We start from the raw sequence: 16,816 nt of genomic DNA, 5'->3' as shown, positions 1-16,816 counted from the left end.
AATTTTGATGTTCAGGGGCAAAATCGTTATTTTACCACCTAAGATAATAATTTGATCATGGAGTGAAATTTTTAACCAAGATTAACTATTTGGAGTATAATTTAATGATAGGAAGTGAAAAATTTCAATTCCAGCAATTTTCGAAACATAGGGGCAAAACGGTAATTTTGTCACCCCGGGGTAAAATCGTAATTTTCACCACCCAAAACTTGTCAAAATCATAGGATTTATTTATTTTTGGTATGAATAACTATGGTATTTTAAATGGTGAAAAATTAAAGTTTAAAGGATGAAATTTTAAAAACGGGCCAATAGAAAAGTGACACATGGCACTTTTTAATGATTTAATATTATTTTAAAGGAAAATCAGCCCATTTAAACCCCACATCAGGTGATGGTCGGCCATAAGGAGAAAATAAGAGAAAAAATAGAGAGGAAAGGAAGAAAAGAGAAAAACCAAAGGAAAACTAGAAAATTCAAAGGAGAATTTGCGTTTTTCGTCCGTTTACGCGTCTAACGGTAAGATTTTTTGACTTTAGCTTGATTTCTACCTTTCCTATGCCTTTGTTTCCATTTAGCATGCTTGAGGAGAGAGATCAAAAAGTGATACCAAGGGCTGGCCAAATTTCAAGGGGAAGGATTTTCAAATTTTTATGTTTTGATTCTTAGTTAAATTGGTTGTTTTAGTTAGTTAAATGTGTATAGAAATCAAATTGGGCAAGAAAGCATGAAATTCTCACAATTCCCACCCTTGGCCGAATATTCAATGATGTACAATGATGATGAACTGATTTTTATTATAAGATAAATGAAGAGAAAATGATGAAAAATGGTTAAATGTGATAGAAAAACAAAGTGAAAAATTAACCGAGTAAAAGTCCCATTTTTGACCTAATTTTCCAAGGAGGAAAGTGAGCTGATTTTGGTGATTTTAGAGGGTTATTGGCTGATATTTAATGGTTAGAAATGTTGGAGAGAAAATGGGACAATTTAGGGCTAAAATGGAGCACATTAGCAATTTATCGGGTAAAGTGCCAAAAATAGGTTAATACCGTGTTTAAGCCGTTTTAGGCTATTGCATTTCATACCATGCATTATTATAGGATTTAAGTCAATTATATAGTGATTTAGCATCAATGTGGTTAATTGTGTAATTCTTGCAATGTGTTTAGGATGAGAGCCTTCTGGTAAAGGCAAAGAAGTCGTACCCGACGAACAGTGATCGGGGCACCTAGAAAGCATTTAATTTGTACAAACGGTGAGTAAACCTATTATTATTGTAAATTATCTAGAGTTTATTTTTAAATGCTCTTCATGTATTTTATGAAACGAAAATGAGATTAAAATGGGACTTTTGATGTTTTAGAAATAAATGTGACAAATAAATATATGGTGTTGATTATCTGAAATAAGAAACTTTTGATCATGAAATTAAGTAATTGGAGGTTGCAAATTGTCTTGAAAAATATATTTTCCTATGAATGGCTTATGATATATGAGTATATGTGACTATATTTTATAATTGCATTGGGAATTTATGTAAGCTGTCTTTTACTATGCAAGCTGGGTAAATAAGTAAAAGCCACATTATACTATCGAAATTTTATTAAAATTGACGGGTTTAGTCACTACAGTGACGGGTTTCTGTGGACTGTCTATTAGAGGGGTACAGTAAATCCAGTTGTATAGTTACTCCGGTTGTAGAGGCGAGGAGGGTAACTCCCGGGGTAGTGTTAGAGCTCACCTCACGTCGAACCCCCACGTGAATGTGTAACTCGGCCAATGCCAAGGAACGGCTTGTTTTCAAAACTAACATGTGTTTAACATGTAAATATCTTAACAACCTTGGCAGACTCGGTTAGATGCCTCGGCCAAGGTATCCCCGAGGACTAGTTTTTGGCTTAAGCCCTGTTTCTAATAAAAGTTATAAGCCTTAACAACTGTTTTGGTAAATTACAAATATTTTATGGTTTAAGAAATAAATTGAAAACCTTATGAAATAGTTTGTGATTTGTTGTTTAAACTTGCTTCCATTTTACTCGCCTTTAGATATTTATAATAATGCCTATTTACTCATTGGGATTGCAAAATCTCACACACCTCCTTTCTAAATATTTCAAGCCTGTGGTAGCTTGTAGATATCCGATTTTGTCGAGGATTCCAATTGACCCCTCTATCTCACAGATAGTAGGTTACTATCACCAACACTTAATGTATTTATGGTCCACTTGTCATTGTAATTATTATTGTACATTATAACTTTGTAAATTATTGTATGTATGAATTTATTTTACTTCCACATTACAAAAGATTACTTACACGTGTTTCTGTAAATATTGTTTTATATAAAAATGCTATATTTTAATCAATATTTTGAATAGTAATATTTGTCTATAAATCCTTTTAAAAAAACAAAAATAAATAAAATAAAATAATTTTTGTCTTTTGATTTGCTTGAGCCGGAAACGACTGGTAATTGTTTAAAACGGAATGTTTAACAATGATTGCTCACAAGAAAGGCAAGAAACTGATACGTAAGCCTTGTGGGGTTCCGACTGGCATTCCGGGTAATGAGTGTCAATCGAGATGTGGCGGCGATTGTCATGGGCCTGAGGGAGGTTCCGGGTCGTGACAATTAGAGTGTTACACGGAGCTTTTTGAAGCTCAATTTCTATTTGTGAAACTAGTAATGCATGGCAACCATCAAAAAAATGGCCGAGTTTAGGTGTCGCTTAGTGAAGCCCAAATTAAGGTATGGCATTTGAACACCTTTAAAGTGATTAGGGAATGTTGGGTAAGTTCTTAGGTTTGGATAAAAGCACATATAGATGTGAAAAGCTTGACCAAGCCCTCATGCTCGCTAGCGTGAGGAGTCAAGCAATTATCCCATCCACGATTATGATGGAAGTTGAAGGTCAAGTCCAAGGTATTATTGTTAGTGCAGTGGGAGTATATGGATCTTACCATTTGGAATGTTATTCTAAAGGAAATGAAATAGCCATTACAATAGAGGAGCCCAAATCCAGTAAGATAAGCCATGGTGGAGGAAATGGTGAAGGGAGTAAAATGAGATTTAAGTCAGTCAATCAAGAGGAAGGGAAACACATGGAAAATGAGAGCATGATAAACAATGATTGCTAGGAAATGGCAGAAAGTTTGAATTAAAGTAGAGAAAAGTACTTTGCAAATGAGGTAAGGGAAAATAAGAATAGTAAAATGTACTTTTTGAGAAGATAATATGTGACAAGCAAAGGAGTAGTAGAGTGTCAATCGTAAGACATGCAAACAATGAAAAGATGGTATAGAGGTGGTCAATGGAAAAGAGAAAGGCTAGTTTAGGAAAGTCAAGAAAAGACAAATAGGAGAAACAAGTCGAAAAGACTTGACCTAGAACACTAAGTCAAGGAGAAGAGGTTGCAAATGAACAAAATTCAACTAGGAATATGAAAAGGGCTCATGGGGCAAAGCCTAAAGCAATTAGCCTATGTAGTGGGGAAGTAATACAAAATATAAGAAAGGGCCAAACCAACTTAAGTAAGATTAGCCCAATCAATTTAGGCCTAGATTATGATGGGCAATTGGACTCTCCAAGTCTCAATAGCCTGAGCTGGTGTGCCAATAAGCTGAAGGACGTAAATACTGAAGAGCGTTTGCAAGACAAGAGAAAGGAGGGAAGAGAAAATGAAAAGGGGCAAGAAGAGTTAAAGTGCAACAAAGAGTCAATGAAGAAAGAAATTTGGACAAAGAAGAAGATTAATTGTGAAAACCTAAGGACGCCAAGGTAGGAGCCATGGGAATATTTCAATTTGAGGGTGAAATGAGAGGTATGGGTGATGGTGGAGAAAGTAATTAAGAAAAGGGGGTGAGCAATAAGGAATATGATGAAATGGAAGATGAAAATGAGAAATAGGGGCAAAAAATGAAAAAGAATGGGAGTCTAGCCCATTATGGAGAAGTAGAAGAAATAGAGGTGAAAAAAAAAAGTTCTCATCTGAAGTACTGAGCGGACAGAGTAGCTAAAGCAAAGGTAGAAATCACCATATAGACAGTAGTGGTAAAAAAAGGCTTAAAATGGCAACACTTGGGTCAAGGTCAAGTAATAGCAAAAGAAGGAAAAATAGAGCTTGGAGAAAGAAACAAAAAGAACACAATAGCGGTAGTGCCCTTAAAGAGAAAAATAGGTTAGTTCCAAATTTTGATTTTAGAATAAAGATTTAAGCTATACTTAGTGAAGCTAAGGAGATTTGGCAATTGAGCAAGAGATTAAACCTTAATTTCCAAGAAGAAAAAAAAGAAGTCATTAGGAGACTTGTGGAGCTCAAGGCAGTCGATAGAAGATAAAGGAGCCACTTGGATCAGAATGAATAGTGAGCCTTCACAAGTTAGTGGTTTTAAGTTGTTTTATTTTACAATAAAAATTGTTTCATGGAACATTAAGGGGTTAGGAAGTAAAGAGAAAAAAAGAGTTGTTAAACAGTTAATGAATAAAGAGAGGCTTGAATTGTTAATGTTGTAGGAAACAAAAATTGAAAATGTCGATAATAAGGTTGTCAGGTTGGTCTGGGGTCAAGGTCGTTGTATTAAAAAGGCGGTGGGATTGATAGGGACTTTAGAGAGGATTTCTTGGAAGTTAAGCAATGTTTAGAGTCTATATGATGTGCTTTTAATGGGAAGAGTTAAGGGGATAAACTATAGATGTGGCTTCAACAATATCTACGTTGCGAATCAAGAGAGTGAAAGACAGGAGTTATAGGAGGAGTTGCTAAGAAAATTCAACAAGATTTAAGATCCCATGGTGTATAGGTGGGGATTTTAATGTCACAAAAAGTCAAAAAGAGAGAATAGGTAGGTATAATGGGAGTAATGCTAGTGAAGAATTTAGGAATTTCATTAAGGAGGCAAGTTTGGTGGACTTGCCTATGATAAAAAGGTAATTCCCGTTTAGGAATTTTAGAGAGGATGAGTTTTTTAGTTGGCTTGATAAGTACTTGGTGTCAAGTGAGGTTTTAAGGACATTGTGTAATGTTGTTCAGAGGTGCCTCTCGACATCATTGTCTAACCATAATCTAGCAGTCCTAGGCAAAGAAAAGATGGATTATGGGCCAAAACCCTTCAAATTTTTCAATCATTGGCTAGATGAGAATTCATTTAATGAAGTGATAAAGGAGGCATGTGACAGGATGAGTGGGAGGGAGAATCAAGAGAGGGGGATATGAGGGAGATTATAGGATATGAAACCCAAAATTAAGGAGTGGTAAAGAAAAGCAGTAGGGGAGTCTCTTCAAAAAATTGAAGCTATTAAAGGACCACAAAGATAGTTGCAAAGGAGATTTTGAAAGGTAATAAGGATCAAAGGTGGAAGGAGGTGATCATGACCAAGAGAGGGGAATTATGAAAGGTTCATTGGGATGAAGAGAGGGAATGGCACTAGAAATCAAAAGTCAAATGGCTTTTAGAGGGAGATGGGAACACAATTTTTCCATGCAATAGCCTTAGAAAGGAAGAGATCTAACTTCATCTCAAAAATTAATGTTCAACGACAAGTGGTAGAGAAAGCAATATTTGTCAAGGAAAGAATTGAAAAATACTTTAAGATGATTTTTAGAGAGGAGAATGTAGCAAAAGTGATTGAAATGTAGGGAGGATTCAAAACCTCAAAGAGGAAGGCTAGGGAAGAGTTGGAGAAAGAATGTTCAAAAAATGAGGTTTGGAAGGCTATAGAGGCCTTTGATGGGAATAAAGCTCCCAACTTGATGGTTTTAATATGAATTATTGTTGGCTTCATTAGTTTTTGATGATAATAAAACATTCCCATTCATTTGTGTCTAATGTTTCTACTTAAGTGTGCAGGACAAAAATTGTAGGTAAACAATAAACCAATCCTTCATAAGTATGTACCAAAAATCAAATGAACAAGGAGACATGATTGATTAACAAGAAGGAAGCACTTTACTTGAATAATGAAGAATGTTGGTTGGCTAAAATTCAAATTGGAGAAATAACGAACTGAAAAGTATTGAGAAACAACATTGATTTAATCGATTAAGATGTGAGTTAGTCGACTAAATGCTCTCTGCCAAAATCTGAACTTCAAGACAAAACCAACTTAGTCAACCAAGGAATAAGTTAGTCGACTAAGTGCACACTACCAGAACTACTAGAAACTGAGAACAGAAGACAGAGACGACTTAGTCGACTAAGATATCGGTTAGTCAACTAAAAGCATTCTGCCTACAAGTTTGAATTTTGCACTAAAAGACAGTTTAATAGCTAGAACCAACTCCCAACTATTTCTAACGGCTAGAAAACTATCTAACTACCATCAGAGTTGTTTCTTTAAGTATAAAAGAGGGTTTCAACGGCTAGAAATGTATTGAAGGCTTCCAAGAACACAAAAATCGCTAAAAAATTAGAGAACACTTGTTGCTCATTTACTGTACTCTACTTTTATCCTTTGTAATTGTGATATGCACTTCATTTGTACCACTTAGATCAACCTTGTGATCATAGGTACACCCTTTTTACTTATCTTTGTGTATTCTTAGAGTGAGCGAGTCACTCTAAGTGTTTGTTTCAAGCTAGGATTGCTTGATTTTGTTAAGGTTCTAACTTAGCCTTGAAAAGTTAGGCGTTGGGTTATAGTTGAGCTTGGGAAAAACTATTGTGAAAGGTTTTGGCTAAGCCTGGTAAAAGCCATTGTAAAGCTTGGTGAAAGCTTGTGAATTTCACCGTTCTTAGTGGATTGATTGGAAAATACTTGGTTGAACAATCAAGGTAGTGGATGTAGATCTTGGACCGAACCACTCTAAATTCTGCTGTCTTATTTACTCTGTTTTTGTTTATTTTCTTTCTTTCTTTTATCTTACATTTGTCTACACTTAGAGACAATTTTTAAAAGAGCCAAATTGTGTTATTCATCCCCCTCTAGCACATTTAATTAGGACTAACAAGTGGTATCAGAGTAAGTTCCCTGTTATTAAGGTCTAACACCCTTTAGGGGGATCCAAATGGCTCAACTAAAATCAGTAGTTGCTGAGGGACAATCCACAAACAGACCACCTCTGTTTGATGGCTCTAACTATCCATATTGGAGTATTAGAATGTCAATTTATGTTAAGGCTTATGACAATGAGATGTTGGATGTCATTACCGATGGTCCTTTCATTCCAATGATTAAAAATTTAGTCAATGGTAAGAAAACTTCTAAGGATAGAAATAAATGGACAAAAGCTGAAATGAGGAGAGCACAAATCAACTCTAAGGCCATGCACACTCTCATTTGTGCACTTGATTATAGAGAATATGATAGAGTGTCAATATGCAAAAGTGCCAAGGAAATTTGGCAAAAATTATAAGAGTTATATGGAGAAATAAAGATGCAAAAGGAAGAAAGGCCAAAGAAAATAGAAAATCAAATAAGGCAAAGGTGGCTGCAACATGGTCAAACAGTGATGCTTCAAGATCAAATGTTGAAAAAGAAAAAGTTGAAGAAAGAGCAAACCTATGTTTGATGGCACGGGATAATGAATCCGAGGTATCCTCATCCCCTTGCAATATTTCTATTAATGAGCTTCAGAATGAATATGAATGTTTATATGATGAATTTGAGAAACTTGTTTTGAAATATAAGACTTTAAAGAAAAAGCATGTCTCTGGAAATAGATTTGGAAAATATTAAACTTGACTTTGATTCTATTTTTGAACAAAGAAATTTTCTACATATTGAATAGGAACATTCAAAAACAGATTTTGAAACTCTAAAATTAGATTTGGAAAACAAAGTTGAAGCCTCACAAAAGGTAAGTGAAGAAAATGCTGCACTCAAAAGGTTAAAAAATGAAACTTCGAGCATAAATGCATACTTCAAGAGAATTCTATTAAGGTAGCATCAAGGTGTTATATTTGTGATAAAATTGGTCACTTATCCTATGATTGCTATAGAAAAAGAAATGTGCAGAAAGCAAAAATGATTTAGGTTCCAAAAGGATCCTATGTTGCAACTAACCTTCAAGGACCCATCAAGGTATGGGTACTTATTAAGAAAAATTAAGAATTTGTTTTGTTGGTTGAGCTGCACTCAAAAGATACATGTTCAAGAGCTTAACTCAAGAAGAAGCAGCCTTGGTATATGGATAGTGGCTGCTCAAGGCACATGACAGGAGATGAAATGCTATTTGCAAAGCTAGACAAAAGAAAGAGAGATACCGTGTCCTTTGGTGATGATTCAAAAGGTAGAATTCATGGTATAGGAATGATTGGTAAGAACTCCTAAACTCAAATCAATCATGTGTTATTGGTGAAAAGATTGAAACATAATTTATTGAGCATTAGTCAATTATGTGATAAAAGATTTAAAGTATGCTTTGATGCAAACAAGTGTGAAGTGATAGATATAAGCACTAATAAAGTCTCATTTATAGGAAGAAGATTAAAGAATATGTATGTTGTATTTCTTGAAGATCTTGAAATGAATTGTGAAATGTGTTTAGTGGTAAATGCTAAAAATGATAGGTGGCTATGGCATAGGAGACTAAGACATGTAAGCATGCATACTATGTCAAAATTAATTAAGAAAAATCTTGTTGTTGGACTGTCGGATATAAAATTTGAAAATGATAAGATATGTGATGCTTGCCAACTAGGAAAATAAGTTAGAACATCCTTTAAGACTAAGAAGATTGTATCCACATCCAGACCTCTTGAATTGCTGCACATTGATCTATTTGGTCTAATAAGTAGAACCAGTCTAGGAGGAAAATCTTATGGATTTGTGATAATTGATGACTACTCTAGGTATACTTAGGTTTATTTTCTTTCTCATAAAAATGATGCTTTACTAGTATTTATAAGTCATTGTAGGAGAGTTGAAAATGAAAGAGGACTAGGCATAGTTAGTTTTAGGAGTGATCATGAAGGAGAGTTTGAAAGTGATGAATTTGAGAAATTTTGCAATGAAAAGGGGTTGGATCATAATTTTTCTGCACCTAAAACACCCCAGTAAATGAAGTTGTAGAGAGGAAAAACCGAACCTTAAAAGAAATGGCTAGAACTATGCTGTGTGAAATAACCTACCAAAATATTTTTGGGCTGAGGCAGTGAACACAACAGCATATATACTTAATAGAGTTTCAATTAGAGCCATGATTTCAAAGACTCCATATGAACTTTACAAGGGTAGGAAACCAAATATTTCACACCTTAGAAGTTTTGGTTGTAAATGTTTTGTGTTAAACAATGGAAAACAATCCTTAGTTAAGTTTGATGCAAAGAGTGATGAGGCAATATTTTTAGGATATGCATTAAACTCAAAGGCTTATAGAGTTTTCGACAAAAGGACTCTAAATGTTGAAGAATCGATCCATGTAGTTTTTAATGAGTCTAATGCTTTACAAAAAGAAATTCATGCTGATGATGATGATGTGGAAATCCTAGAAAATCAAATGGAAAAAATGAGCTTAGAGAACAATAAGAATAATGAAGAAAGCTCACCTAGAAGAGAAGATGAAACTCAACCTCTAGAAGATTTGGAAAGAGTAGAAAATCAGCATAGTGACCTTCCAAGGAGTTGAAAATATGCAAAAGATCATCTACAAGATCTAATCGTAGGTAATATTTCACAAGGAGTTAAGAATAGAATAGCAACTACAGAGACTTGTGAGTTTTTAGCTTTCATATCTCAAATTAAGCCTAAGACATTTGTGGAAGCAGAAAAAGAGGAAAGCTAGATATTAGCCATGCAGAGGAATTTGATCAATTCAAAAGAAATCGTGTGTGGTCATTAGTCTCTAGGCCATTAAACCACCTTATTATTGGAACAAAATGGGTGTTTAGAAATAAGGTAGATGAGCAAGGAAATATAATTAGAAATAAAGCTAGGTTAGTAGCCCAAGAATACAACCAAGGGAAAGGAATAGACTATGATGAAACCTTTGCACCCGTTGCTAGAATTGAAGCCATAAGGTTGTTGCTAGCTTTTACATGTTTCATGAATTTTAAGTTGTACCAAATGGATGTAAAAAGTGCATTTCTAAATGGATTCATTCAAGAGGAAGTGTATGTGGAACAGCCACCAGGTTTTGAAGATTTTGAAAAACCAGACCATGTTTTCAAACTCTATAAAGCCTTGTATGGATTGAAACAAGCTCCAAGAGCTTGGTATGAGAGGCTTTCAAAATTTTTGGTTGAAAAAGGTTATATTAGAGGTAGCATTGACACTACATTGTTTATTAAAAGATGCTTAAATGATTTAATTATTGTTCAAATATTTGTGGATGACATTGTATTTGATGCAACTAATGAGGCTTTATGCAAGAACTTTGCTAAAGAAATGTAGGGTGAATTTGAGATAAGCATGATGGGAGAGTTGAAGTACTTCCTTGGTTTTCAAATCAAACAAAGTGAGGAAGAAATCTTCATCAACCAAGAAAGATACATTCAAGACATGCTCAAAAAGTTTGACATGTTGAAGCTGAAATCAATTTCCACACCAATGAGTCCATCCACCAGACTTGATTTAGATGAACAAGGAAAGGACATTGTTCTTTAAAGAAAAATCACTTAGTTTATTTTTGACACACGAAGAAAACTTGTTTTTCAAAAAAGGGTTATTTTTAATTGAGCTTACAAAGAAAATTTTAAAATACCAATTTACCTCCCTCTTGGTATTTATTGCATTGAGCTTACTATACTAACAATTGGTATTAGAACAAGAGCTCAATTTTGTAGGTCTAACAGCCTTGGGTGATCTGTTATAATATCTTAAATAAAAAAAATGGAGGTTATGTCAACCGTGCTTAATGAAGGTAATCAATCAAACGGCTATCTCTCTTTGTAGGTGTTAACTATCCTTATTGGAAAAAAAACATATGGAAACGTTTATACAATCTATGGACCTAGATGTGAGGAATGTTATATTAGATGGTCTTCATGTTTCATATAAGGAAGTAGAAGGGAAATTAGTGATTAAGTCAAGGAAGAAGTGGAGTGATAGAGATAAAACTTAATTCAAACTAATTGTAAAACATATAATACCCTCTTATGTGCCTTGGGTGCTAGTGAATTTAACATAGTCGCTATGTGTGAAATTGCTAAACAAATATGGTATAATTTAAAGACCACATATGATGGCATAAATCAAGTTAAGGAATCCAAGATTGGATTGCTTCCTCATGACTATGGGTTCTTTAGGATAAGAAATGGTGAATCAATTAATGAAATGTTTGAAAGATTCACCGACATTTTTTGAGGTTTAAAAGCTTTAGGAAAAGAATTTCCCAATGCTCAACTAGTGAAGAAAATTCTTTATAGCTTATCTAAATCTTGGAGACCTAAAGTGTTGCCTATAGAAGAAGCTAGAAACCTCAATGATATAAGCTTAAAGAGCTAGTAGGATTCTTACTCACTAATGAAATGACTTGGAAACATGAAAGTGAGTTAGAGGAACCTAAGAAAAGGGTGTTAAGAAAAGGGAATAGCCCTTAAATCTATAATTGAGGAAGATAAGAAAAGCTCAAAGAGTGAAAGTAAAAATGAAGAGGACATGGCCATGCTAGCTAGAAGGTTTAATAGGTTTATGAGGAAGAACTTTAAAGCCAAAAGACCTACAAAGAATGATGTGCCTAAGGAAGAGCAAACAAGAGATTACTTAATATGCTATGATTGCAAAAAGCACAGTCACACTAAATATGAATGCCTCAACAAGAAAAACACTTTAAGAAACTTCAAAAAGAGAGGAATGATGGCAACTTGGAGTAATAGTGATGATTCACAATATGAGGAAAATGATGAAATTACAAACCCTTGTCTCATGGCACTTGATGGCTACAAGGTATATCCTATTCCTCACAATATTGATTTTTATGCTCATAATGAAAATGATTACACTTTTGATGAATTGCAAGATGCTTATGATGATCTTATATTTGAGTTTGAAGAGAAAATGTTTATATATAAAAGCATCAAAGCAAAGCTTAAGATTGAAAATAAGAACCTAGTTAAAACTAAGATTTAGTTGGAAAATAATGTAAGAAACATGCAACATGAAATGAATGAGATGAAAAAAAAAAAAACAAAAGATTGCATGATACATTCTCTAGATTTCAAGATAGCCAACAAAAATTGAATGGCATGTTGGAGTTGGAAAAGGCTTTCTTTAAAAAAGAAAGGTTAGGTTATGATTTCACACAAAAGAAACCCATCTCAAAAATTCCTTTGTTAAAGATAATGAAAAGTATGATGGTTTTTGAAGATGCATTTGTTGTTTTAAATTTGGACATCTTACTTTATCTTGCCTTTTGAGAGTTGTCTTACAAAAAGATAAAGTTTGTAAAGCATATATGGGTTGCAAAAGGAACTAATCTTACTCATGATGAGATGATAAAAATTGATAAGGTTCCCAAGGGAACCAAGGTTGCTAATCGTAAAGGAACTAAGAAAATTTGGGTACCAAAAATAAAAGTTTGAATTTCCTTTTTGTATGAGGAGCTTACATGCACAAAGTCAATTAGCACCAAAAATGGTAAATTAAATCTTTCGTTGTGCAAGAAGATTATTAAGGTATGGCATGTGCAATATTGATTATCAATGTTCATGTATTTTATTTAGTACGTGTTTTATGAAATTGAAAATATGCTCACCAAGGATACTTAATGATGCTCTTGTTAAAGAAATTTTCTTTTAATTGTCATTCTTATATGGATTAGAGAATTATTTCAAAGTGATTGATTGATAATGCTTAAAACAATGCATGATAAAAATTGAAAATGATAGTTCATGAAGAATGATATTTTGTCTATGCATTGGAACTAATGTGCATACATTCTTGAAACTACGAGTATTTGAAGCACGTATTGAATATTCACTTAAATGCTCATGCCTTTCTAGTTCCATAAATATGAGTATTAAATCAACATGTTGATTATCTATAGCAATACTCATTTATTATAAGCTCATGATTCGTCCCCACATTGGTTACATGATCCATCCAAGGAAAGGTAATATTATGCTATGGTATGATTAACTACTTTATTCCTTCTCATTGTAATGTTGAACTAATGGGTGCTTATGGAGGAGTTTATCATTGACCATGTTCCATGATTCTTAAGTAATTAGAGTTCACAACAATGAGCTAGATGATATATTAACAAATGGTGTTCTTCTTTATTGATAATATCTCTCAAACACCATTTTAATCTTGTGTTTAATGATGCCTCAAACGTGTGCTTGAATAATTGACATATATATATATATAATCACAATGCTCCTCATTATAATTATTATATTTTTGAAATTTGTGCTTAGCATATTTTGTTGATCATTTGATTAAATGTTGATGTGAATATATTTGTATGCATGTGTGTGTGTGTGTATTTGTTGATTATATTGTTTGATAGATCATGTGAATATATGATTGTATGTTTAATTGTGGCATGTTGCATTACACATTGTTCATATCATACATGCAGACACTATGCACTCAAGTCATCCAATCCTAAGTCCTCTCAATTACACATCATGATTTTTCAAAATGATTTTTGAATTTTAAACATAGACCTTTAGTCACACATAATTATGTATCAAACAAGCTTCATTTGTTTTTCAAGCTTTCTCAATAAGCCAAGTTCTATTTATGTGTATTTTAGAAGGCAAAATTTGCATTTTCAAACAACCATAATCGACTACCACATTTAGAAGGTCAACTATACTCGTCTTTAAAGAGCCAAAACGTATTTTTAAGAAAACCATAGTCGACTATGACACAATTGATAACTATATTATATAGAGTTATTTTGTAACATTTTGGGAGTTTAAGTAGCTAAGTCCTTGAGATTTTAAGTTCAGAATTAAGTATTTTAATTGTTTTTCTAAATTAAGTTCAATGCATGTTGAGTAGTTTAGTTTAAGTTATTTTAGTTAAATTTTATGTTATATTACTTTAAATTTCATTAAGTTTAGTTATTGTTGATCTTTTTTATTGCTTTTGTAAAAAAATTTAAAAAAAGGCCTTATTTGGTGATAATCCATGCAAGTATGATGATAGCTTCATTTGAATATGCTACAATATTTTGAGCATAACTTTTTTGTACAAAATTTCAATTAACATGATTGTTAAACCAATGGAAAGATAAAAGATAGGGCTACAACTTTCATATTTACCACTTTGCCCCATTTAGCTTGAAAGAAAGAGAAAATCTCATCACAAAATGAAGTAGTGTAGTAGAGACAACATAAGAGAAGACATCCCATACATTGACCTGAGCCTAGGGTGTCGTGATGCCCAAATGGGAAGGCTGCGACACCAAACATGTTTCCAAACATATGTTTTTATGGGAATTTTGAACCTAGGGTTTTTTAGGTGTATTTAAAGGATCTTTTTCAAAGGTTTCAAAGGGGAAATAGAGAACGACTATTTTGGAGAAAAAGAGCCAAAAACAATGCACAAAAGCAAGAGAATTTAAAGAAGATTTGAGATTTAAAAGCTTAAATTCATAGTTTCTTTCTCTACTTTTGTTTTTCTCTTACTTCCTTTTACTTGGATTAATAGTTAATTTTCTTTGGATAATGTTTTCTTTAGATATTATGAACTAATTTACTTTTTATAAGATTATGATTGAGCTCAACATGTAGTTTGAATACTTTATCTCTCTTTTCCTTATTTTCAATGGGTATGAGTAATTTATCCTAATTCCATGTTTAATGCTTTTAATTGTTCGACCACCAATTAGATTGATTTAGATATCTAAATACAACTTGACAAAGAAAGTTTAGGTTAGGCCAAGAATGGACTAGCATGTGTTCAAATTCACTTAACTGATTAGGTGATTTGATTTGCATATAAGATAGATATATACCTATGTGTCTCATATAGCCAAAATTAGAGCACAAACTTAATGAATCTACTTTCAATTAAATTTACATAGACATATAGCAAATTAAGGGGGAGAGATATTTTTATGTGCACATTGACAAAGACTTATAAATAATGTGGGACTCTAAGTTAGCAACTTAATCCATAGTAGTAAGTTTAGAGAGAGAAAGAGGATTCAGATGAAGTGTTGAGGGATATCATAATCCTAGGCTTTTAATCAACTGTTTTTCTAGTAACTTTTGCTTTACAACTAGAAGGTTTAGTTTGTTAGTTCAACTTTGCTTTTAATTAATCCTTTAAGTTTGATTACTTGGATAAAATTAGTTTCCTACAATATTAGTACTTAGCTTAAGTTGGTGCAATTCCTTGTAGGATTTAACACTCTATTTATCTCTATATTACTTGTTGCAATATGTACACTTGTGTAGAGAAATTCAACAACAAGTTTTTAGCACCGTTGCTGGGGAATTGTTTTCGTACTTCTTGCTAATATTAATACCAAGCAAACTAGTCTTACTTCAAGCTTTTTTTTTTCTTTATTTCAGGTAGTTTAAGTCATTGTATGTGAAAAGTAAGAAGTTTGGAGATTGTACCTTTTGATCTATAAATCGAAAAGAATTTTTGAAAACTTCAGAGAGAAAATTTACGAACTTCAACTCACATAGAACCAATGGTTGACCAATAAGGAAATGAGCAAATTCAACAGCAATTAGTGGACGATAATCAAGCTTTGAGAGATTACACCATTTCGTTTGTGTAAGCTCTTTACTCGAGCATTTGAAGGCAAGCTATCCAAGCTAATAACTTTGAAATCAAGCCAGCAATCATCTAGATGACATAGACTTTAATGCAATTTGGAGGACTACCAAATGATGACCTTAACACTCATATTATGAATTTTTTAGAGATTTGTGAGACATTTAAGCACAATGGAGTCACTATGATGCAATTAGACTCTTTCCTTTTTCATTACAAGATAAGGCAACGAATCGATTAAATTCATTTCCTACTAGTTTTATTGCTTCTTAGGATGATTTGGCTTAAAAGTTTTTAGCTAGGTTCTTTCCACCAGCGAAAACAGTGAAGATGAGGAATGACATCACACTATTCATGCAACTAGATTCAGAGTCACTATATGAGGCTTGGGAGAGATACGAGAACTTACTTAGATGATGTCCTCATCATGGGTTACCTAAGTGGCTGCAAATAGAGAGATTTTAAATGGGTTGATGGGACTGATTAAAACTATTATTGATGTTAAAGCTAGAACTGCATTCATGGCAAAATCTATTGATGAGGCATATGATTTGTTAAAAGAGATGGCATCCAATAACTATTAATGGTCATCTGAGAGATCACTATCTAGGAGAGTTGTTAATATACATGTGCTTGATGCTATTAATGTTTTGAATGCACAAGGAGCTGCATTATCTAAGAAATTTGAAGCTTTAAGGGTTCATTCTGTTCAAAGTCTGTTTGCTACTTGTGATCAGTGTGGAGAGGGCATTTTAGTGATCACTACCCAAATAATTCTAAATCAATCCACTTTGTTGAAAACCCTAATAGACAACAGAAAAATATGTGTTTCAACACTTATAATCTTAGTTGGGGGAATCATCCTAACTTTTCTTGGAATAATAATCAAGGATCTTCATCAGTTCCAAATCCAAATTTTCTTCATGGATTTCCACCTTAAGTTAAAGCTCCAATGTTTGAGAAAAAAGCCATTTCTGGAAGAGTTACTTATGCAATTCATGGCAAAGAATGGTGCCATCATTCAAAGTCATGCAGCATCAATTCAAAATCTTGAAACACAATTAGGTCAACTTGCCAATGCCATCAATAATAGCTCTCATGGGACCTTACCTAATGATACTGAAACCGATTTTAAGAGAAAAAGTAAGGAGCATTGCAATGCAATCACACTCAGAAGTGGGAAAGAGGTAAAAG

General features: G+C 33.3%; 1 non-coding gene across 1 annotated transcript; it reads right to left on the bottom strand.

Moving 5' to 3' along the window:
• Positions 1 to 15,949: 15,949 nt before the first annotated feature.
• LOC148762400 (small nucleolar RNA R71) lies at positions 15,950 to 16,056 on the bottom strand. The gene has a single exon (XR_016026834.1). It is a non-coding gene; the product is annotated as a small nucleolar RNA R71 (small nucleolar RNA).
• Between the last annotated feature and the right edge of the window lie 760 nt (positions 16,057 to 16,816).

The sequence above is a fragment of the Theobroma cacao genome, chromosome 5 (genome assembly GCF_053813885.1).
Source record: "Theobroma cacao isolate CCN51 chromosome 5, ASM5381388v1, whole genome shotgun sequence".
NCBI classification, from domain to species: domain Eukaryota; kingdom Viridiplantae; phylum Streptophyta; class Magnoliopsida; order Malvales; family Malvaceae; genus Theobroma; species Theobroma cacao.
Note: the sequence above shows the minus strand (reverse complement) of the source record. Positions and strands in the feature narration are given on the sequence as shown.